General features: G+C 46.2%; 1 protein-coding gene across 1 annotated transcript in view; it reads left to right on the top strand.

Annotated features, from left to right (window-relative positions):
• MYCL (v-myc avian myelocytomatosis viral oncogene lung carcinoma derived homolog) overlaps positions 1-22,815 on the top strand; it is a 105,981-nt gene that overhangs the window by 72,211 nt on the left and 10,955 nt on the right. Inside the window, exon 2 of the mRNA XM_005868652.2 lies at positions 11,866-11,990. The gene's annotated coding sequence lies outside the window, so the exon portion shown is untranslated. The remainder of the gene's footprint in view (positions 1-11,865; positions 11,991-22,815) is intronic.

Genomic DNA, 22,815 nt, shown 5'->3' with positions numbered 1-22,815 from the left:
CATATAACTTTAGATTCCCCTAAAAGTTAACTACAGTAGTCCTTTGGTATCCACCAGGAATTGGTTTCAGGACCCCCTGCAAATACCAAAGTTTTGGGATGCTCAAGTTCCTTATAAAAAATGGCATAGATGCCCGGCTGGTGTAGCTCAGTGATTGAGTATTGACCCAGGAACTAAGAGGCCACTGGTTCCATTCGTGGTTAGGGCACATGCCTGGGTTGCGGGCTCAATCCCCTGTGGGGAGTGTGCAGGAGGCAGCTGATCAATGATGAGTCTCTCTCATCAATGTTTCTATCTCTCTATCCCTCTCACTTCCTCTCAAAAAAAACAAAGAAAACAACAGCATAGAGTCCGGCCAGTGTGGTTCAGTGGTTGAGCATTGACCCATGAACCAGCAGGAGGTCACGGTTCAATTCCCTGTCAGGGCTCGATCCCCAGTAGGGGGTATGCAGGAGACTTCAGATCAATGATTCTCTCTCATCATTGATGTTTCTCTCTTTCTCTCCTTTACTCTCTCAAATCGATAAAAAAAACAAAGCAACAACAACAAAAAGCCCAGGAAGGTGGTAAACAGCCACCATGTGAAACAAACAAACAAACAAATAAATAACGGCATGGAACAATGCATACAGTCAGCCCTCCACATCCACACATTCCCAACCATGGATTCGACACCTGGGATGGGGATATAGAGGACCAGCTGTATATTTATTGAAAAAAAGTCCATATATACATGGACCCGTTCAGTACAAATGTGTTGTTTAAGGGTCAACTGTAAATAACAAAAAGCATTGCCCTGGTCAGTTTGGCTCAGTGGATAGAGCGTCTGCCCTCAGACTGCAGGGTCCCAGGTTTAATTCTGGTTAAGAGCACAGCAGGTTCAGTTGCTGTGCGAGAGGCAACCAATTGATGTGTGTCTCTCTCTCTCACATCGATGTTTTTCTGTCTGTCCTCCTCCTTTTGGCTCTCTTTCTCTTAAAAAAAAAAATCAATGGAAAAATAGCCTCAGGTGAAGATTAACCAAAAAATTTTTGTAATTGCTAATATTCATTAGCCACCCACTCTGGGCATTATGCTAAGTGGTTTACATAAATGTTCTCATTTTTTCCCTAGCTGGTTTGGCTTAGTGGGTAGAGCGTCAGCCTGCAGACTGAAGGGTCCTGGATTCAATTCAGGTCAAGAGCACATGCCAGGGGTGCAGGCTCAATCCCCAATAGGGGGTGTGCAGGAGGCAGCCAATCAATGATTCTCTCTCATCACTGATGTTTCTATCTTGCTCTCCCTCTCCCTTCCTCTCTGAAATTAATAAAAAATATTTTTTTAAAAAAAGAAGAAATTTCATTAAAAAAACGTTTTTCTCATTTTCAGCCTGGCCAGCGTGGCTCAGTGGTTGAGCGCCGACCTATGAACCAGAAGGTCACAGGTTTGGTTCCCGGTCAGGGCACAAGCTCAGGTTGCGGGCTTGATCCTCAGTGTGGGGAGTGCAGGAGGCAGCCAATCAATGATTCTCTCTCATCATTGATGTTTCTATCTCTCTCTCCCTCTCCCTTTCTCTCTGAAATCAATAAAAATATATATTAAAAAAAAATTTCCCCCTCATTTTCACTTCACAACAATTCCATGAGGTAGGTTCTTTATTATCCTCCCGTGCAGGTAAGGAAATCTATGCTCAGAGAAGTTAGTCAACATGCTCAAGGTCACAGAGCCGGTGAATGGCAAAGCCAGGATGGAAACCCAGATGTCCTGGACTCTAGAATCCTGAGCCCTTGACCACCGCTTCCTTCAACACTAGTGCCCTTAACTTTGGTCAAGGGTGGCCTCTCAGGTGAGCACCAGCAGTCACATCAGCCCCCCTTAAGCTTCACCAGCAGCAGAGCCTTCATTGGGCATTAGCATGACAAGAGTTGGCTTCTCTTGAGCAAGGCAAGGGAAATGGGAAGCAAGCCTCATGAAGGAACTCTCTGGGCATATATGAAAAACCCCTGGGATTCCCAAAGCTCTTCAGGAAGACTCTGAAGGAGGCTGAGGTCCTGCAGAACCAGAACAACTATTTGGTGGCCTTGTTTTTATCCTAGGCATGGCATGCCCTGGTTGGGCCCTGAAAAAATGTCAAATTCCCTTCAGCTCTCGCATGCCCGCAGGTCCACATCACCTGTTTTTCAACCTCATCCCTCCACCCCTCTATCCTCACCCAACCTACCAGCCCTTCCTAGTTTTACCTGCCATAGGGCTGGCATTTCTCTTGCCAGCACCTTCCCCTGCCTTCATCATGGGTCAGACCCAGCTGATTTCCTTCTCTGCTCCTATCTCAGGCTACTGCGAGCTGCTGGAGGAAACCACATGATCACATGTTCTCTCTGAGCTCACCTGTTCCGAAGCCCTTTGCCCAGTCCTTGCCAACTTACTGCTTTTCTCAGCCTTGTTCTAGGTCTTTTTCTACTCACATGACCTTAAGTGTTAAAGGTCTAAGGACTTCTTTCTTTGCTCCTCTTTCCTCTTTACCCCATTTTCTCCCATCCCTGTAGCAATCATATTTATACTTATAACTCCCCAATCTATAGCTCCACCCAAATCTGGATGCCTGAATGTGAATTTCACATAGCTGTTAATACAACTAAATTTTTTGTTTTGTTACACACTGTGCTTGGTGAATGACATGGACCCTGCCTGTTTGAGCTCAGGGTCTTGTGAGCAGATAGAGCTAGGAAATTAGAAAGGAGTGTGTTGGCAGAGAGCTGAGGGGACAAGAGAAGAAACATCTGAGCCGATTAAAGTGTAGGCCTCGGCCGGTGGCTCAGTTGGTTGGACTATCTTCCCAGTTCACCAAATGTTGTGGGTTTGACTCTGGCAGGGCACATACCCAGGTTGTGGGTTCGATCCCCTGCCAGGGTACTACGGGAGGCAACTGATCGATGTTTCTCACATCAGCGTTTCTCTCTCTCTCTCTCTCTCTCTCTCCCTTCCTGTCTCTCTAAAATTAATAAAAATATACCAGCCCCACTGGTGTGGCTCAACGGTTGAGTGTCAACCCATGAGCCAGGAGGCCATGGTTCGATTCCTGGTCAGGGACCATGCCTGGGTTGTGGGCTTGATCCCCAGTGGAAGGCATCAGGAGGCAGCTGATCATGATTCTCTCATCCTTGATGTTTCTTTCTCTCTCTCCCTCTCCCTTCCTCTCTCTGAAATAAATAAAAACATATTTTAAAAAATAAATAAATACAATAAAAATATTCTGTGGCCGTAACCGGTTTGGCTCAGTGGATAGAGCGTCAGCCTGCGGACTGAAAGGTCCCAGGTTCGATTCCGGTCAAGGGCATGTACCTTGGTTGCGGGCACATCCCCAGTAGGGGTTGCGCAGGAGGCAGCTGATGGATGTTTCTCTCTCATCCATCTTTCTAACTCTCTAACCCTTTCCCTTCCTCTCTGTAAAAAATCAATAAAATATATTTTAAAAATATATATTCTTGTGTTTTTTTAAAAAACATATTCTAGGGTGAGGATTTTTAAAAAAAGAAAATTCCTCTCCTTTTTTTATTGTTTAAAGGATTACATATGTCTCCTTTCTCCTTGATTGACCCCTCTCCGGCCACTCCCATCCCCCAGGACAAGCCCCCACCGCCCCAGTGTCTGTGTCCATTGTGTATGTTAATATGCATGCATACAAGTCCTTTGGTTGATCTCTTACCACCCCCCCCCGCCCGCCTTCCCTCTGAGGTTGGACAGTCTGTTCAGTGTCTCTCTCTCCTTTTTGTTTTTTGTTTTGTTAATCCTCACCTGAAAATATTTTTTCCAATTTATTTTTTAGAGAGAGTGGAAGGAAGGGGGAGAGACACAGAGAGAAAAACATGGATATAAGAGAGACACATCAATTGGCCACCTTCCACACAAGCCCCGACCAGGGCCAGGGATTGAGCCTGCAAGCAAGATACATGCCCTTGACCGGAATCAAACCTGGGACCCTTCAGTATGTGGGCTGACGCTCTATCCACTGAGTCAAACCAGCCAGGGCGAGAAAACTTTTTTTAAAATATATATTTTTATGATTTCAGAGAGGAATGGAGAGGGAGAGAAAGATAGAAACAACAATGATGACAGAGAATCATTGATCAGTTGTCTCCTGCACACCCCTTACTGAGGATCGAGCCCACAACCCAGGCATGTGCCCTTGACCTGAATCGAACCCTGGACCTTTCAGTCCACAGGCTGATGCTCTATCCACTGAGCCAAACCAGCTAGAGCGAGAAAAACCTATCTAATAATAGACAAACATGGTAATTGACCGTACCTTCGCTACATCTCCCATTGGCTAATCAGCGTGATATGCAAATTAACCGCCAACAAAGATGGTGGCTAATTTGTATATACCGGCTGGGAGCGAAGACTGAAGACACTGTAGAAGCCAAGCAACGGAGCCGAGGTAGCGGAGACGGGCGGGAGAGAAGCAGCAGAGATGGGCGGGGTAGAAGCAGCAGAGACAGGAGAGAGAGAAGCGGCAGAGATGGGCGGGGTAGAAGCGGCAGAGACGGGTGGGAGAGAAGCAGCAGAGATGGGCGGGGTAGAAGCAGCAGAGACAGAGAGGGCCCAAGTGGGGCTGAAGGGCCCCCCCCCCCCAGTGCACAAATTTTTGTGCACCAGGCCTCTAGTCTCTTAATAAAAAAGTGTATCAATTAGGCTTGGGTTTGGCTGTAGATGACAGAAAACCCTAAATAATAGTCATTACAAGCAGTTAAAAGGCAGGAATTAACTCTTCCAAAGCTAGTATGGTGGATCCATAGTCATCAGAACCCAGCGCTATGGCTCTACCACCTTCTGCCATCCCTCACGTGATGCTTCTATCTCATTGTCCAGTATGGCTGCTCAAGCTCTAGTCATCACATTTGCATTCTGCCAGTCTGAAGGAGGAAGGTGTGGTCCTAGCTCAGTTGGTTGAGCATCATTCCATGCACCCAGAGGTCGCCAGTTCAATTTCTGGTTAAGGCACATGAGCCAGTTGCAGGCTGGATCCCCAGTAGGGGGGCGTGTAGGAGGTAGCCCATTGATGCCTCTTTCTCTCTCTCTTTTCCTCTCTCTCTCTCTCTTTCACTCTCAAATTAATAAAAAACATTTTTTTAAAGGAGGAAGGTGTGAAAACAGCACACTTTCCCTGTAAAAGTAGTTTCTGGAAGTTACACAAAACTCTTCTGCTCACAACTTCTGTTGACCAGCACTTAGTGCAAGGAAGTGAAAGCCATGCCTAGCTGCAAGGAATTCTGGGAAATATGGTTTTTACTCCAGGCCAACCTTGTGCCGAGCTAAAAAGCAGGGTTTTATGACTAAGGACAAGCAGGATCATGGATGGATATTAGGGAACAACTCGTAGTTTCAGCCTCAGAAAGCATTCTGACAGTTAACCTGAATTTTGAGGGATGAATCAGAGCTAGCAGGGCAGAGTAGAGTGTTTTTGGCAGTAGACTGCAGAGTGCCTTCTTGAAAATGCAATTTGGGTGTTCCCACCAGGGAGTGCATATCTGGGAACGATGGGAGACACAGGCAGGATCACATAATCTAAGGAGTCATTCTGAGAGGGGAGGCACCTCTAGAGGTGGAGCAGGGAGGAGACAGCTGGGGTTAAAATTAGGTTCCTCCAGAGCTCAGAAGCCTGGGTGTGGCCTGGCCTTACACATCCCTAAACTTTCCTTCTTGGGCCTGGAGTTTCTAGAGATGCCAATCAACAGGGAGTCTCTGGACGCTCTGGAGCAGGGCTCAATACTGAGACAACAATGAGGCAATCATCTAGGACCTGTGAGTGGCAGCAAGGCCATTGACCTCACTGACCTCAACCTCCGGTCAAAGGCAGGGCATTGCCCACATGAGCTACCAGCTGGAGCGTTCTCCCAGACACATCACCAAGACTTCCAAAGGTTATATTTATTTCCCTGGAGTATTTACAGACATCAGGGCAGGGCAGTTAGCTGGGTGTGGAGGATGTTGGCTCTTTAGAGAATAGGCCCAACCCCCTTACTCTGCCCCTAATACCCCTGCAGCGAATGGACAATAACCTTGCCATCTCAGAGAGTTTAGCAGGAAATCCCAAACACACCAACACTTCCCCACTGCCTAACACAACTCTCCACATTTATCTCCTAACACACTCATCCCTTGTCCTACTTCACATGAGACACACATCACATATAGATACACCAACACACATCGTTTACACCACATACCCAGGTCTACATCTATCACCACATATATAGATAGTAATACATAAAAGTCACATATATGTACCATACTCATGCTACATATAGGCACAGCCCTCCAACTACCCACATCACTTATAGACACACACACATGACATACAGACATATACATACTACACATGATATTCTTACATGACTATACTTACCACACACCATGCCACACATACATCCATACATATACATTCTCTCATCTCCAGATGACACCCTGACCTCCACTGTTGATTCCTGTGTTTGAGGGGCAGGGTCCCCAAGTTCCCTTATCCATTGGAATTCTTGCCTTCTCAGCTTTGATGAGACAGAAATTCAGCAAGCAGAGGTGAGAAGGAAGCACCCATACTTCACCGATCCAAATACTTTTATTCAACCCACAACAAGGGAGAGGCACAGAGGGGAGACCAGCCTTTCCCCCAGTACCTTCTGGGTCTGTATTTACTCCTGACGTCAGGGACATGCAGTTCTGGGCAGGGGATCCAGTATAGTGCCTTGGCCTTGCCCCTACTGGCCAAGAGGCCCCAGGGACAACAGTCCAAGCTAGAAGCCAGGAAACAAGGCTGTGCCAGGCCCACCATCATCATAGTTACAGAAAAGCCCTTATGTAATGGGCTCTGTGAAATGTGCTGGGCACCTGCAGGAGCTGACCTTATAAACCTGGGGACAGGGTGAAGTGCAAAGGCCCGCACGGTTATTGACATCTACACTGTTTCAGGCGCCATGCCCAGACCTCCACAGCATTGTCTCTTGTCATTCTTACATCATCTGTTATCCAATTTCATAGACCAGAGAATAGGGGCCCAAGGAGGTGCTTAAATCCTTACAGCCAGTAAATGGTTCAAATGCTTTGAACCTGGGGTTATTTGTTCCCACAGCAGTGGTCAGGGGCCTGAGGTTGGGCCAGGATGCCCCAGCAAGGTGGCTCCAAGGCTGGGGTTATCCCAGAAGTGGGGAGCTGCATGGGGCTCTGTTCTAGTCTTCGCTTGCTCTCCCTCCTCCTAATCAGGAAAGCAGGAAACGTCAGCCCAGGAAAGTGAAGCTGGGGATCAGCAGAGTAGGAAGCAGTTGGATGGGTTGTAAGTTTAGACCCAATGCCATAGGCTAAACAAATATGAGTCCTGGATATTGAGTCAAAGTTAGTGTTAGGCCAGGAGCTGGAGCTAAAGCTTGAAGTACATCAGAGCTAGAATCAGAGTTGGAGCTGAGCCAAGAGCCTGACCTGGAGCTATTATCACCATTGGTGTGAATCCAGGCCAGGGCAAGGGATTGGACCAGGAGCCAGAGGCCAGGTTGGAGAGGATGGGAGATGGAGGCCACGGTGTTCCCACCCCACACTTACAGAGCCTCCCCAGTATTTCAGGTACTATGCTGGGCGCAGAGGGAGGGACACACAAGAGCTCATGCTGCTCAGTAGGAAAGAGAGATAGGAACACAAAAAAGTTTAATCCAAGGCACACTAAGGCTCTGGCAAAAGGGCCTTCTATGGAGCAAGCCCGACTTTAGTCGGCGGAGATGGATGAGGGAGATTGTGGTCAGCAGAGTAGGCAGTGGGAGCAAAGGTCCAGAGGTGAGAAAGCCCAGCTCCGGGCTTGTTCAGAGGAGGGTGAACTAGCATATTTGGCTGGAGCAGGCCAGGGGAGCCAGTGAACATGAGGCTGCTGAGGCTGGTGATCAGAGCCCACCTGCACAGGAATCTGGATTTTATCAAAGGGCAACCGGACATCCTTGGCAAGTATTAAGAAGGACATGGTCAGATTTATATTTCATTTTATTTATTTATTTTTAAAATATATTTTTATTGATTTCAGAGAGGAAGGGAGAGTGAGAGAGGAACAGAAACATCGATGAGAGAGAATCACCAATCGGCTGCCTCCTGCACTCCCTCCCACCGGGGACGGAACCTGCAACCCACAACCCTGGCACGTGCCCCAACAGGGAATCCAAGCTTGACCTCCTGGTTCTTAGGTCGACGCTCAACCGCTGAGCCACACCAGCCAGGCCAGACTTGTGGTTTAAAAGAGCCTCTAGCTGCTGCTGTGGAGAAAGAACTGGGGTGGGAGAACTGGCAGGCAGGGAGACCAAAGAGGAGGCTGATGTAATAGCCAGAGCAGATCATGAGGCCCAAACAGGGGCAGTGACTCCAGGGCAGCTCTCCCCCTTGGGAGCATGCCTGTGCCTCTCCCCACCCCCTTTTCTTCTCCCTAGGCATGTTACCTTTCCCTTTCCCTCTCCTAAGCTCCAAAGGCCCGTTTTTTGCCTCTGTAACTTGTTTCTGAGCCCATTTCTTCTACAGCTCACTTCCACCTCTGTGACTTTTTAAATAAACCTTCTCATATCGTTTGGAAAAAAACCCCACAGCCTTCCAGGAATGGACAGAGGGAACAGATGCAAGATCTGTAGAGGGGGCAGGATTTGGTGATCATTTTTAGATTGAGGGTGAGGGAGAGCGTGGAGGCTGGGAGGACACCCAAGGTAGAGCCCAGGGGTCCAGGCGGCTGAGAGGCCATGGCAGCAGAGGGGCCACCGTAGGAGAAACCCTAGGAGCAGAGCCTGAGCTCCTTGTCCTCCCAACTCTGCCTCTCAGCAGTTGCGTGTCCTTGGAATGTTACTATGCACTCCGAGCGGCAGTTTCCTCCTCTGTAGAATGGGGGAAATTTTATTTCCTCCATAAGGTTCTCATTAGACTAAACGTGTGCAGTGTCTAGCACATAGTAAGAGTCAATGCATGTTTCAAGCTCAGCCCTGCCCTAGCCCAAATTTCTGGCTCCCAAGCAAGTTGGCTGGCCTCTACCAATGACAATCACAATACATGCTGGGCACAAGGGATGGGGCTCCCTAGCCTGACCTGCAGGTATCCTACCATGTGGCAGCTACTGGCACCCCTGGCCACCCAACTGCCCCTCAGTTAAGAAGAATGTCCTGGGTGCCCTGTTTGCTCTCTGTCCAGCCAGTGAGGCACAGCCTGGCCCTTCCTCTGAGATCCCCCTCCCAATAGTGTCCCAGAAGCCCACCGAGTGACCTTGGGAGGCAGGCAGGAGCCTGGGGTCTTGCCCCACTTCCCCCTTCATTTGGGTTGCAGCAGGCTGCAGTCAGAATCCCTTCTGCCCACTTATTCCTCAGTCCACCTCTGCAGTGAGGTTTGCCAGGGTCCAGTCCTGCAGGATGAAGGCTAAAACCATGTGAGGAGGCAGTTGGGTATTGCAGTCTTTCAAACTCCTCTTCCTCTCCTTTACTATCCTTCCAATCCCTTAAAGTCCTTAATCCAATCCCTTAATCACCCTTAATCCCTTACTGTAAACAGGACCTTAAGGTCCATCCTAGGCCTCCTGCTCATCCCACACAGCCCTGGGGTGATTTTACCCACTCCCCAGGCCTCTCGTCTCCCCAAAGACATCTAAGCCCAGCTCCCTCTCCTGACCACCAGACCACTGATCTCCTCATAACAGACCCAGACTCTCAGAACCCCCATGACTAAAAGCAAACTCATTCTTTTCCTCTGAACCACAAGTCAGTGAATGGGTCTACCTCCCACCCACTGTTCCAGGCCAGAAACCTGAGTCAGCCCAGCCTCCTCCCTTTCCTTCATAGCCCACATCCTGTCAGTTCTACTAAGTGCCTGTCATCTGCCTGCTCCTTCTCTCTACCTCCACTCCACTTCCTGGTCAGGACTCCCCACCTTCCACCCACTCACTAGCTTCTGGCCTCTAGCCTCACTGGGAAAAGTCAATGGCATACAGATCTTTTCTTTGATTCAGGGGATTCCAATGGCACAGACTGTCCCATTCTGTCATATTTGAGAAATCTTTTACTAGTTGTCCCAAAAGGCAGCATTTTAAAATCAAGCAATCAATAATTACAACGTCTGCCTTTCGAAATAAACTTGCCTTGCAGACCCTTGCAACAGTGGAATTGCCCAAGAGTTTTTTTCTGGTATAATTAACACCACTTTGCAAAAGGCATACAAAAATGTACTGTAAAAAAGAGAGAGAGAGAGAGAAAGAGAGAGAGAGACTGCCTGTAGCAAAATACCCAACAGCAGCTTATGAAACACAAGCTTCCTAGGCCTGGATCTTTTAAGACCAAATCTGAGTTTTAGATGAAATGTCACAATTTTTTAATGTTGGAAATTAGCTTTTAAAAATCTTTAAATCTGAGAGCATATGAGATGTTGCTCCCCTGTATATTTGTCAGTTTGGCTAAAAAACAAAACAAAACAAAAAAACAACTTTTAAAAATCATCTTAAATCCACTGTTCAGACCTTCAGTATATAACTTTGGGCCCTTCTAGTGCATCTTTCACAGGACTCTTAAGATGGTGTTAACGTAAAAAACCATTGAAACCTGTAAAGAATTTTGTGAGTTTATTTGAGCCAAACTGTCGACATATGCCGGGAAGCAGAACCTCAATGAATTGAGATAATGCTCCGGAGAATGGCAGGGTTACATCCGTATTTATACATGAAATTCATTGGTGACAGATTTAAGGAGGTGGGATTAAGCGAAGCGGGGAAACCTCTGTGATAGGATAAAAGTAAAATGATGGACACATACTTAGGTGGGTGCAGGAACAATTAACATGATGATGAAGGAATTTGTGGTATCTGTCCTGGGACCCAGCACACCTGATTGTGCCCCAGGGGCTCCATAAAAAGGGAAGTCACAAGTTACCCAGACATCCCAAGGATATGTTATCTTAGATGCAAAAAGACAGATAGGCTCAGTTACGGTAAAGGTTGACCTTATCAGTGAAGATATCGGCTTAGGACGTAACTACCCACCATAACTGCTTTTAGTTAAAGTTTAATTTTAGACCATCCTTTGTGGTTATTTTAGGTCTCTGAGTTTGCAAAACTGCTATGCAGGCCTCTCCTGAGCTTGTCAGGTCAGCATGTGGCCCCTTTCGTCCACAATGGCCTTTTGCAATAATAAAAACTATTTTTTAAAAATCCTTGCTCTGGCGGGGCAGCTCAGTTGGTTAGAGTGTCATCCTGATTAGCCAAGGTTGGGGATTGGACCCGGTCAGGGTACATACAAGAAGTAACCAAAGACTGCATAAATAAGTGGAATGCCCTAGCCAGTTTGGCTCAGTGGATAGAGTGTCCATCTACCTAAGGGTCCCAGGTTCGAGTCCAGTCAAGGGCATATACCTCAGTTGCAGACTCCTTCCCAGCCAGGGCCCTGAGGGCACGTGCAGGAGGCAATCAACGGATGTGTTTCTCTCACACTGATATTTCTTTCTGTCTTTCCCTCTCTCTGCTACTCTCTAGATCAGGGGTGGGCAAACTTTTTGACTCGAGGGCCACAGTGGGTTCTTAAACTGGACCGGAGGGCCGGAACAAAAGCATGGATGGAGTGTTTGTGTGAACTAATATAAATTCAAAGTAAACATCATTACATAAAAGGGTACGGTCTTTTTTTTTTTAGTTTTATTCATTTCAAACGGGCCGTAGTTTGCCCACGGCTGCTCTAGAATCAATGGGAAAAATATCCTCGGGTGAGGATTTTAAATAAATAAATAGATGGAACAACAATTCGATGTTTCTCTCTCTCTAAAAATCAATAAATTAAAAAAAATTAACTTGGTAAGTTGCAGAGCATTTTTTTTTTAATCCTACACTTAATGAATGCTTGGTAGTTGCAGGCATGACATGGTTCCAAGTGCTTCACGTGGGATTCATTTAAATCCAACACTCAAGGAAGTAATGGATCACAAGTCCCCCACGCATTTAATCCAGCTCTCCATCCGCTGACGCCGGAGGGGTAAGTAATTTGCCTAAATTACACAGCTATTCGAGTGAAGGAGCCAGGCTTCCGACCCAGCCATCTGACCACAGAGCCGCGAACTGTGAAGGCCCTTGGAATCACGGACTGTTTCGCTCACCAGCTCCTGCGGGAGCTGAATAACCGATGGGTGCATGAATGAGTGAATGTAGAAATAAATGGACGAACGTGCACAGAGTCTTCTGTGTCCAGTTACTACCTGCCTGAATGCCGAGGGCCCGGCCCTAGCCGCGCAGGCCAAGATCTCAGCGCCAAGGGTCCGCAGCGACTCTGCGGGGAGCCGGGCTTGCACAATGCAGGTGCGAGCTGTTCCCTCCCTTCCGCCGCTTTGAAGCTCCAGGACAGCCCCGGCCGCCGCTTCCTGCGCACAGCCCGGGGCCTGCGATGTCCGGTGGCTCGCCCTCCGGCCCCAAAGCCCCACCCAGCCTGGAGGTGGGGAGGGGGTTACTAAGGGGGCGCCTCTTGTCCGGCACCCAGCGTCGTCCGAATCCTGGCTAGAGACTCCCCGTCCCAATTCCAATTCCTAGTTGTGCTTGGGACACTTCTGCCAGCGGTGCCACCACGGATTTGTCGCCTCCTGGTCCTTCCCGTCCTGCTCCCACCTCCTTGCCACACAAAGTGTCAGGGAGGTCAGGCACTCAGAGCCCATTTAAATTTAGTACCCACCCCACCCCTCCGTATAATAGCTTCTACATCAGGGAACACCTTCTAGGTGATGAATGCCCAGCTGAGAGCTTGGCGTGAATAATCTTATTTAATCTTCACAGCAGCCGTGCATGAGGAGTCTTCTTATCCCTATTTGACAAGTTAGGAGACTGAAGACCAGATGGGCTTAAGTGCCCTTCCCAAGTCATGCGGGTAGGGCTGGCAGAGCCCAGATCTGTCTGAGTCCTGTGTCTTGCCTGTTCCCACAGGGTTTCTGTGTAGCCACTCCAACGTTTTGGCCCAGGGACATGGGCCAGGCCTGGGGATACACATCCAGGTGGGAACTTTCCTACCCCTCAGGAAGCACCCTTTCTAATGGAGGAACTAGACTGACAGAAAGGCATGCCTGAGCACAGAGAGATTTCAGGGGAGGGAGCAGCTTGCACAAAGCCTGAGATTGGGTGAGGACCTCTGTGTCAAGCTCCTGCAACAACACAACAAGGCTCCCCCCACTCCCACCCCTCCCCCACCCCTCTGCCTTCTGAATCCATGGGGACATCTCTAAGTGTGTCTGTGTTGGCCAGACCTCTGGAAAAGCTTATGTCTTCCCACAATACCTAATGTGGGAAAGGCCTCGATCTTAGTGAGATCTAGCATTTAGCACAGAATGGGGAGAAACCCTGAATGTAGCATTTGTGGGTTTCCATGGAATAAATATTCCACCACGGTCAATGTCAAGCTACCAAAGTTGGAATTGGACAGTAGCACACCATTATATAGTACTTCCACCATAACAGGTGCAAGAGATAATAGTAAGATCTAGTAAAATAAAAAGTAAGGACTAAGTTTAGAGTCTTTACTATCTTGGTTTTTATATAATGTAAGTGTACATTTATATAACTTAATTTTAATATATATTTTTAATCCTCACTCGAGGATGTTTTTCCATTGGTTTTTAGAGAGAGTGGAAGAGAGAGGGAAAGACAGAGAGAAATACTGATGTGAAAGAAACACATGTATTGGTTGCCTCCTGCACATGCTCTGACCAGGGCCTTGGGATCTTGACTGGAATTGAACCCGGGACGCTTCAATCCACAGGCCGACACTCTATCCACTGAGCCAAACCAGCCAGGGCAATAATTTAATTTTTAATGACTGTGTTTAACCAGCAGCTCCCACAATTCCTGAAAATGCAACCACCTCTCAGGGAACTAGTACAAGAGAATCAGGCATAGCATATGCTCCTTCTGCTTCCTCTGGCCTCAGAGATCCTGTGCCGATTCACCATCTCTCTAGCCTGGGTTTCCCTCTAGTGGACAGAAGAATCATTCCAGGTGATTATCTTGCTCTACCTGTGCCCAGAGTTCAGAACCCAAAGCAGGGTATGGATGAGGTTTATCATCCATCTTGAGGAAAGTTTTTTAAGGGGGGTCCATATGGTTTCACAGTTGTCCTCAGGCACTAAGCATTTCCCCCTCTCTGAGGGGCAGTGCCTGGAAGGCCCCCTTAGCTTCAGCCATATCACAATCTCCAGAGCTTCTCAAAATCCCATCTCATCCCACATGCCCTTCAAGTATGGGGAGCCCCTCCCATTAGACCTACGTATCTCTAAGGAGGCAAACTGAGAGACCCTGTTTGTGTTAGGGATTAAGTGTTGTTGTGGTTTTTTTTAAATATATTTTATTGGTTTTTTTACAGAGAGGAAGGGAGAAGGAGAAGGATAGAGAGTTAGAAACATAGAGTTAGAAACATCGATCAACTGCTGCACACTCCCTACTGGGCGGGGATGTGCCTGCAACCAAGGTACATGCCCTTGACCGGAATCGAACCTGGGACCCTTCAGTCCGCAGGCCGACGCTCTATCCACTGAGCCAAACCGGTCAGGGCTAAGTGTGTTCTTTAACTCATAGCCCACTGGGGAAACACGGATGAGGGTTGGACACATTTAAGAAAATGGAGTCAATCAGATGTAGAGTTGGGACTCAGGGACTCTCCTGCATTATGCTTGGATTCTCTTCTTCAGAAGTGATGTTTTCTTTTTTTTAATATTACATTCTTCATTTCAAAATATATATTTTATTGATTTCAGAGAGGAAGGGAGAGGGAGAGAGAGATAGAAACATAAATGATGAGAGAGAATCATTGATTGGCTGCCTCCTGCACACCCCACACTGGGGTTCGAGCCCACAACCCGGGCATGTGCCCTGACCAGGAATTGAACTGCCACCTCCTGGTTCATAGGTCGATGCTCAACCACTGAGCCACGCCAGCCAGGCCAGAAGTGATCTTTTTAAAGCACAGATATATCTGTGTCACTCCTCCACTCACAAACCTCCTATAATTCTGCATGGCTTTCAGCATCAGTCCTTAGTCAGATATTCAAGGCTTTGGTTGAGACTCCACCCCTACTGTTTACCTTTAATCTCCAAAGAAAGAAAGAGAAGAAAACTGAGGTTTTTGAAATTCTTTTCTGGGCCAGGCTCTGTGATAAACACTTTGCAAACAGCATCTTATTTAATTCTCCAATCATGCCACTAGCAATAACCACTTTACAGATGAGAAAACGGAGTCCGTACAAGCTGGCTCAGGGTAACACAGTCTGCAAACAGATAAGTGTCATTTTTATTTATTTATTTGCAAGCAGATAAGTTTTATATTCAGCCTACTTCTCTTTGTTCTTGGAAACTGTTCCTATCTCTTTAGGCCTGGCCTTTACCCTAGGTTGGCTGCAGAGAGTGAGGCACAAAGTCTCCAGAACTCCTTCCTCACTACACTCAAGGCAAGGCCACATTCCTTAGGGTTCTAAGGAAAGGACTGCTTTTCAGTGAAATTCAAGCAGAGGTAACAGAGCCACAGACATGGGATAAGAAACCAGACTTTAATCTGATTAAATTTCTTCTGGTGCTTTTGCCAAAGACCTTCCTCTCCCTTCCTTCCCCCTTTCTCCTCCCTAACTCTCCCTTCGCATCCTCTCCCACCTTCATCTCCTTAACTTCCGCTGGAATCCTAGACATCTTTAAGGCTCAGATCAAGTTTCCCTCCTCCAAAAGGCCCTCTCAGACAACCTGGCTCAGGAATCTACCTCATGAAAATGAGAATTGTTGCAGTTTGAAAGGAAGAGCAGATTTCTGGCTAAACCTGAGGATTGATCACATGTGTTTATCTCCACTCACTCTTGAAATTCCATTAAAATGACAGTAAATGATTTAGGAAAAAAATATATAAACTCACAAGGGAGGGAATGATTGCTTAATGGCTCTGGGGTTTCTTTTTGGAGTGATGAAATGTTCTGAAATTAGTGGTAAAGGCTGAAAAAAAAAATAGAAGGAAGGGATAAATGGGAGACGTTAGATCCTATCAGCACATGGATGTGTAGAATACACATATAGTATTGTTAATCAGGAAAGCTCACCTGAGCTTCAGCGTCCAAAGTTTTTACTTGGGTTTCATTATGTAGGCATGATTGATGGAATCATTGCCCACTTAATCTCCAGCCCCCTTCTCCTTCCCAGAAGTCAGGCAGATAACACAGGGCTCAAAGCCTCCACCCTGTAATTGCATAATTGGCTTTTCTGGCTGGGCCAACGCTTTCCCTAAATCATCTTAAATTATCTAGGCACTCACCAAGAGTACCTTCATTAGCATAAACCATTAGGGCCCACCAGGAATAACCGACTGTTCCATCACTCAGGAAATTCCAAGGATTTCCAGGCTACCTCCTAGGAAGAGGCAGTGGTGGAAGCTCATACAAGGGCCAGTCAAGCTCTTTCTTATACAACAGACCCACACCAATGAAAAAATTCAGAATGCAGCCCAGCTAGCATAGCTCAGTGGAACCAGGTCACAGTTCAATTTCCGGTCAGGGCACATGCCCGGTTGTGGGCTTGATCCCCTGTGTGGTGCAGGAGGTAGCCAATCAATGATTCTGTCTCATCATTGATGTTTCTATTTTTCTCTCCCTCGCCCTTCCTCTCTGAAATCAATAAAAATATATTAGAAAAAAATTTTTTTTCTGAATGCCAAGACAAAGAGCACATCCTAAAAGCTTCCAAAGGAAACAGGTCGCATACAATGGTTTAGAGATTAAATGATATTACTCTTCTCAGTAGCAACACTGGTTACTAAGAAACAGGAAAGCAATACCTTTAAAATTCTGGGTAGAAAACAAAACAAAAATTAATTAATTAATTAATTAATTAAAATTCTGGGGGAAGCCCTGGCTGGAGTGGCTCCGTTGGTTGCAGTGCCATCCCATGCACCAAAAGGTTACTGGTTCCATTCCTGATTCGGGCACATGCCCGGGTTTCAGCTTGATCCCCAGTAGGGGGCGTGCAAGAGGCAGCCAATCAATGATTCTCTCTCATCATTGATGTTTCTATCTCCCTCTCCCTTCCTCTCAAATCAATTAAAAAAAAATATATATATATATTAAACACACAAACCAAAGGTGCCAGTATAATAAAGACAATTTCAGAAACGCAAGGTCTCAAAACTTACTTCTCAAGTAAAAGTACCCTTTCTCGGGCAGCTGTTGGAGGATGTGCTTAACCAATGGGAGGAAGTAAATCAAGAAAGAAGAAATGAGCTCCAGAAAACAGGGGAGCCAGAATAGGACAGAAGCAAAGGGAATTTCCAGGATGATGGTGACAAAGTTGCAGACTGACAATTGTGGAGCAGGCCTACAGATCAATAAATTCAAATTGGAACAGAAAGACAAAGGGCTCCAAGAAGAGATATTGTCAAGAAAAAAACAAACAAACTTGACATGTTTGACCATGTTAAGTGATCATTGTAGCTCTAGTGGGAATGGATATGTAAAGTCATATACATAGAAATCTAAGCAAAAGAGAAAAATGAGACAATTTAAATCTGAAAAAAATGTAGAAGAAAGGAAATATAGTTAGTATTCCGTATTCATATAGCCAAAATACTATAAATATTGACTAATTTTAAATTTGAACTATAATTCTACTGGAAAAATGGGAAGACCAAGTATGTGGGGGTAGAAAGGGAAATATAAGAGCTACATCTTCTCCTTCTATTGTAAAATGTCAATAAGAATTTTTAAATCAGGAAAAAAATAGGTTCTCTGGATTGGTCAAAATATGGAAGTAAGTACTGGGGACAAAAAAAAAAAAAAACACAGCAAAAAGACTAGTTGCCTTTTGTGAATGGGAATCAGGGATGGAAAAGGCAGGGCAGAAGACTGCCTTTTTGTTTTAACCTTGTCATACATTTAGTTGATTTTTAAAACACTATGTACATGTCTTATTTTGATTAAAAATCTTTTTTAAGCCCAGCCAGCATGGCTCAGTCATTGAGTGTCGACCTGTGAACCAGGAGGTCATGATTCAATTCCTGGTCAGGGCACAAGACAAGGTTGCAGGCTCAATCCCCAGCGTGGGGCATGCAGAAGGCAGCCGATCAATGATTCTCTCTCATCATTGATGTTTCTATCTCTCTCCCCTTCTCCCTTCCTCTCTGAACATACATAAAATAAAAAAAAAATTTTTAAAATATTTTTTAAAGAAAATTTAAAATTGCAGACAAATTGAGTGTCCCTAGGGTAGCATTTGTTACCTTAGTGAATTCATCACTATCTTGGCTCCAGACATCTCTGAAAAAACCAGAGCTGTCAGCCCTAAAAGTGGCAGCATTTCTATAAACAGATACACATTAGCCAGGCTCATGAGACCGATATTTCAAATCAAATACCAATTCATTAATTTATAAAGGGAGGCAAAGCTTTGAAGCAGACAGGATCTTCTTGTTCGCTGAGCGCATTCTCTCCCTGGAGGCGAATCTACACAGGGAACAGAGTGGTTTTCAGCATGTTGCTTGGTGACCCACAGCACCAGTGAAACGGGGGTTGAATTGGGTGGTTTCAAAGAATGATGCCTCCATCTCCCGTGTCCCTGGACTAGCATCTTGTCCCCAGGCAGTGCTAGGATGGACATTCTGGTGATTGCCTTGACAACTCTTCTTGATCTCTGTCCAGACCCCTCCTAACTGGCACCTTCTTTTCTTTAGCTGCATTAATACAGTTATTCAGGTTACAGTCTGTACTGGGCCTAACAGTTATTCTGTTCCTATCTCTAAAGTTGACACAGCTCTATTTTATTATTTATTTTATTTTATTTTATTTTCAAGTGAGTTGGTTTAATTCCAGGCAGTACAGAACTCGGAATACAACAAAGATTGAAGAGCACAAGTTGACAGGATTCTGGGCTGGGTTTACTCTGACCTCACAGTTGAGGTTGAATTGGCAGAATGAGAAGAACTAAAGAGATTAGCCACTGCATTATTATTACTATTATTATTATTTTAAACAAAAGTTTATTCCTAAATGTATAACAGGCTCCAAGAAAATACTTCATTCTAGCTATAGGTGCCAAGAGATGTTATGACAGGGAATCCATATGTTAAAACAGGAATGGAATTGCCCTGACCAGTGTGATTCAGCTGGTTGGCCATTGTCCTGTGAACCAAAAGGTTGCCAGTTTGATTCCTGGTCAGGGCATGTGCCTGCATTTCGGGCTTGATCCCCAATAGGGGGTGTGCAGGAGGCAGCCCATTGATGTTTTGCTCTTACAAAAAATTTGTAAGCCCAGCCAGCGTGGCTCAGTCATTGCATTGACCTATGAATCAGGAGGTCATGATTCAATTCCTGGTCAGGGCACATGACAAGGTTGCAGGCTCAATCCCCAGTGTGGGGCATGCAGAAGGCAGCCGATCAATGATTCTCTCTCATCATTGATGTTTCTATCTCTCTCCCCCTCTCCCTTCCTCTCTGAAATCAATAAAAGTACTTCGATGCTTCTTTCTCCTTTCCTCTCTCTAAATATCAATAAACTATTAAAAACAACAAAACAAAACAAACAAACAGGAATGGAATGAAGGATCACCAGGCACAAGGAACAGCTCACCTTTTGCCAGATTTCTTTTTTTTTTTAAATTAAAAAAACCCTTTAATTTGCCTGTCAAAGAAAATATAAGAAGAAAAATGCAAATGATCCCATCTGCTGCTCACAGTTGGATTGGCTGCAAGAGAGGACCATGTGGCCCAGGCCTGTGTGGTCAGTGAAGAGGTAGGACAGATTTTAAAATAAGGCATATCCTGGCTCTTTGCTGCCCAGTATCAGGAAGGGCTTGAATTAATGTCTAGTTTCAGATTACTGTGTCTTCCTCCAGACCACTCCGATTGGGAATTTAGTAATTATTCAAGTTCCTCCTCTTCCAGTGTGCAATAAAAAAGCACAGGGTTATCCATGACCTCTGAGGAACTACGTGGGACATTCTCGAACTGTATTGGGATAGCCTGTTCTGAGAAGTCAGTACTAATCGCTACGCAAAATTAGCAAACTGCCAGGAGAACGGAGCCCTGAATCCCGGGGGTGATTTTATAAAAGAATCCATAGGCGTTTTTTCTTTTTTTAATAAGAGAACGTTTATTTAGAAAGTCACAGAGGTAGAAGAAGTGAGCCATAGAAGAAATGGGCTTTGGAAACAAGTTACAGAGGCAAAAGAAGGGGCCCTTGGAGCTTAGGAGAGAGAAGGGTACAGGTAATGTGACTGGGGGGAAGCGGACGGGGACAGGACAGGCGCAGGCGTGCTCCTGAGAGGGAGAGCCCTTTGCCAGATTCCTCCTTCTTTTATAAAAATGTACTTTTATTCATTTATTTTTTATTCTATTTTATTTTCCTTTCCCATCACCATTTATTTGCCAGATTTCTTAATACCACCTGTGGCCAGGGCGCCCTTCCCTGTGGCCTTCACTTTTAGCTCCTCGGGTTTCTCCTGCTCCTCTTTTTGCTTCTGCTCAAATGCCTTACCTTCCTCATCCATCTCCTTGGCCTGCTTCTTGGGCTGCTTCAGGGGCTTCTTATTCTTTTTCTTAATATTTTAAAAAATTGATTTCAGACAGGAAGGGAGAGGAAGAGAGAGGAAGAGAGAGAGACAGAAACATCAATGATGAGAAAGAATCATTGATCAGCTGCCTCCTGCACTTCCCCCTACTGGGGATCAAGCCTGCAACCCGGGCATGTGCCCTGACTAGGAATCAAACCAGTGAGCTCAACTGCTGGCCGGGCCCAGGCTCTTCTTGCCACCTTCATGATGAAAAGACATGGGCCTACTACTCCTTCCCCAGACCTTACCACTGGAAGCTGACACATTTCTATTTTAAAGCATGAGAGATGTAGGTCCAGTCAAACAGGCAACACATTTACAAAACACCCATGATGTGCCAGACTCTGTTCTAAGTTACAGCTTGCCGCCTGCCCTGCCCACCCCCCGCGGGCCAGACTGATATTTGTCTCTGCCCTCATTGAGTTTATAGTCTGGTAAGGAAGACCAACATCAAACAAAGTGCAAAGTGAAGGAACAGCCTCTCAGATGACAATTTACTGTATCCTATTTCTTGAGGTAGAGTCATCTCCTGGCTGCCCCCAGATATCACCTACTACAATGAATCACGGAGAGGGGCTGTTGAGTAAGGACTCTTGTCTAGATAAAGAAAGAAGACTCATATTCCAAGCATAGATTCCCAGCTTCCTATGGATTCTAAACTCAAAATCCTTCCAATAAAGTGATTTTCTGCTTAAATTTATCCAGGGTTAGTTTCTGTCATTTGTAACCAAGAACTCTGGTACAGCAACCACTTCAGACATTTTTATGGACCAGAGAATAAGTCTCCAAAAGACATTTCCAATCCTTCTGCCTCAGGGCTGCAACCAGACCTGAATTTTCCCTGATCTGTTCCTCTGTTTAGCACAAAGTAGGGCACACAGGCTGTCTCAATAATATCTGGTTGGCTGAATCAGTAAGTTCATAAATACCTTCCAGGTACTGAGGTTACAAAGCTAGTAAGAGCTAGCTAGTTGCAGCTTTCAAAGATGTCCCACATACACCTTAGACCCAACATATCCAAAGCTGAGGGGATCATCTTTCCTGCCTCCTCCCAACTCATATATCAACTCACACCGTGTGTCCCATGTTCCAACGACACGGAACTACTTGTACTTCTCCTTTCTCTCTGCTGGGATGCCAACAGTGAGTAGTTGTTCTTAGACTGCAGAGGTGGGAGGGAAAGACACAGACAGCAGGCCATCAGGCTGCTGCTTGCAGACAGAGACAAGACCTTGAATGCCAGGTGAAGCATTCTAGATTAATTGGCAGCTATTCCAAGTTACTTTCTTTGGTCGCAATAGAATAACTGTGTAGTCTGGCTTTTCCTCTTTTACCGAAGGTAGTCTACATGTAAGATGACATAAAGGGTTTACGTGTCCATCATCTTGGCCAGAGAGGCAGCTGCGAGCAATGTTCCCATTTTACAGGTAAGCAGACAGAGGCCTTCACATGTCTTGGCTCTACAGCTAGCAAGTAGCAAAGTAAGAGCTTGAACAGTTTCCAGATGCCAAATCCCCATTCTTTCCTCTAATACTACAACTCCTACAGAGTATTTTGTGTGTGGTGTAAGGAAGAGGCCTCGGCGTGGCCTGGCCCTGGGGGAAAATTATCCTCCTTACCACCGCACCAGGGGCTCTGTTCTGCTGGCCTCCCCTCCTGGCCTGATTCCCTTCTCTAGATACCCTTATCTTCTTAAAAACTCGCAGTTCTGTGAGGTATTACTATCCCTTCATTTTGTAGATGAAACGGAGGCACAGAAAAGTGAACTGCGGCTCAGTGGATAGAGCATCCACCTGCGGACCAAAGGGTCCCAGGTTGATCCCAGTCAAGGGCACGTACCTTGGTTGCAGACTCCTCCCCTGCCGGGCCCTGGTTGGCGTAGGTGCAGGACACAACTAATCCAAGTGTTTCTCTCACATCGATATTTCTCTGTGTCTTGTCTTGTCCTCTCTCTCCCACTCTCTCTAAAAAATCAATGGAAAAATATCCTCGAGTGAGGATTAAAAAGGAAAAAAAGTGAAGTTTCAGGCTCCAAAGTCCGGAATCTTCACCACCTCGTTTCGCTGGGGCCCAGGTCTGTAACACCTAGCTAAAGAAACCGGTCAACGGGTGAGGACGCAGATGCTGGGGACCAGCCCCAGTGCGGGAGTGCGGGCCGCCAGGTGGCGCGGTGTAGGTGCGAGGGCTTCCCCACCTCACCCCCCGCGGGCCAGACGCACCTGAACTAGGCTGGGCGAGGCCTGGGAAGCAG

This window comes from Myotis brandtii, unplaced genomic scaffold, assembly GCF_000412655.1.
Source record: "Myotis brandtii unplaced genomic scaffold, ASM41265v1 scaffold274, whole genome shotgun sequence".
NCBI lineage: Eukaryota > Metazoa > Chordata > Mammalia > Chiroptera > Vespertilionidae > Myotis > Myotis brandtii.
This window is presented reverse-complemented; position numbering and strand designations above follow the sequence as displayed.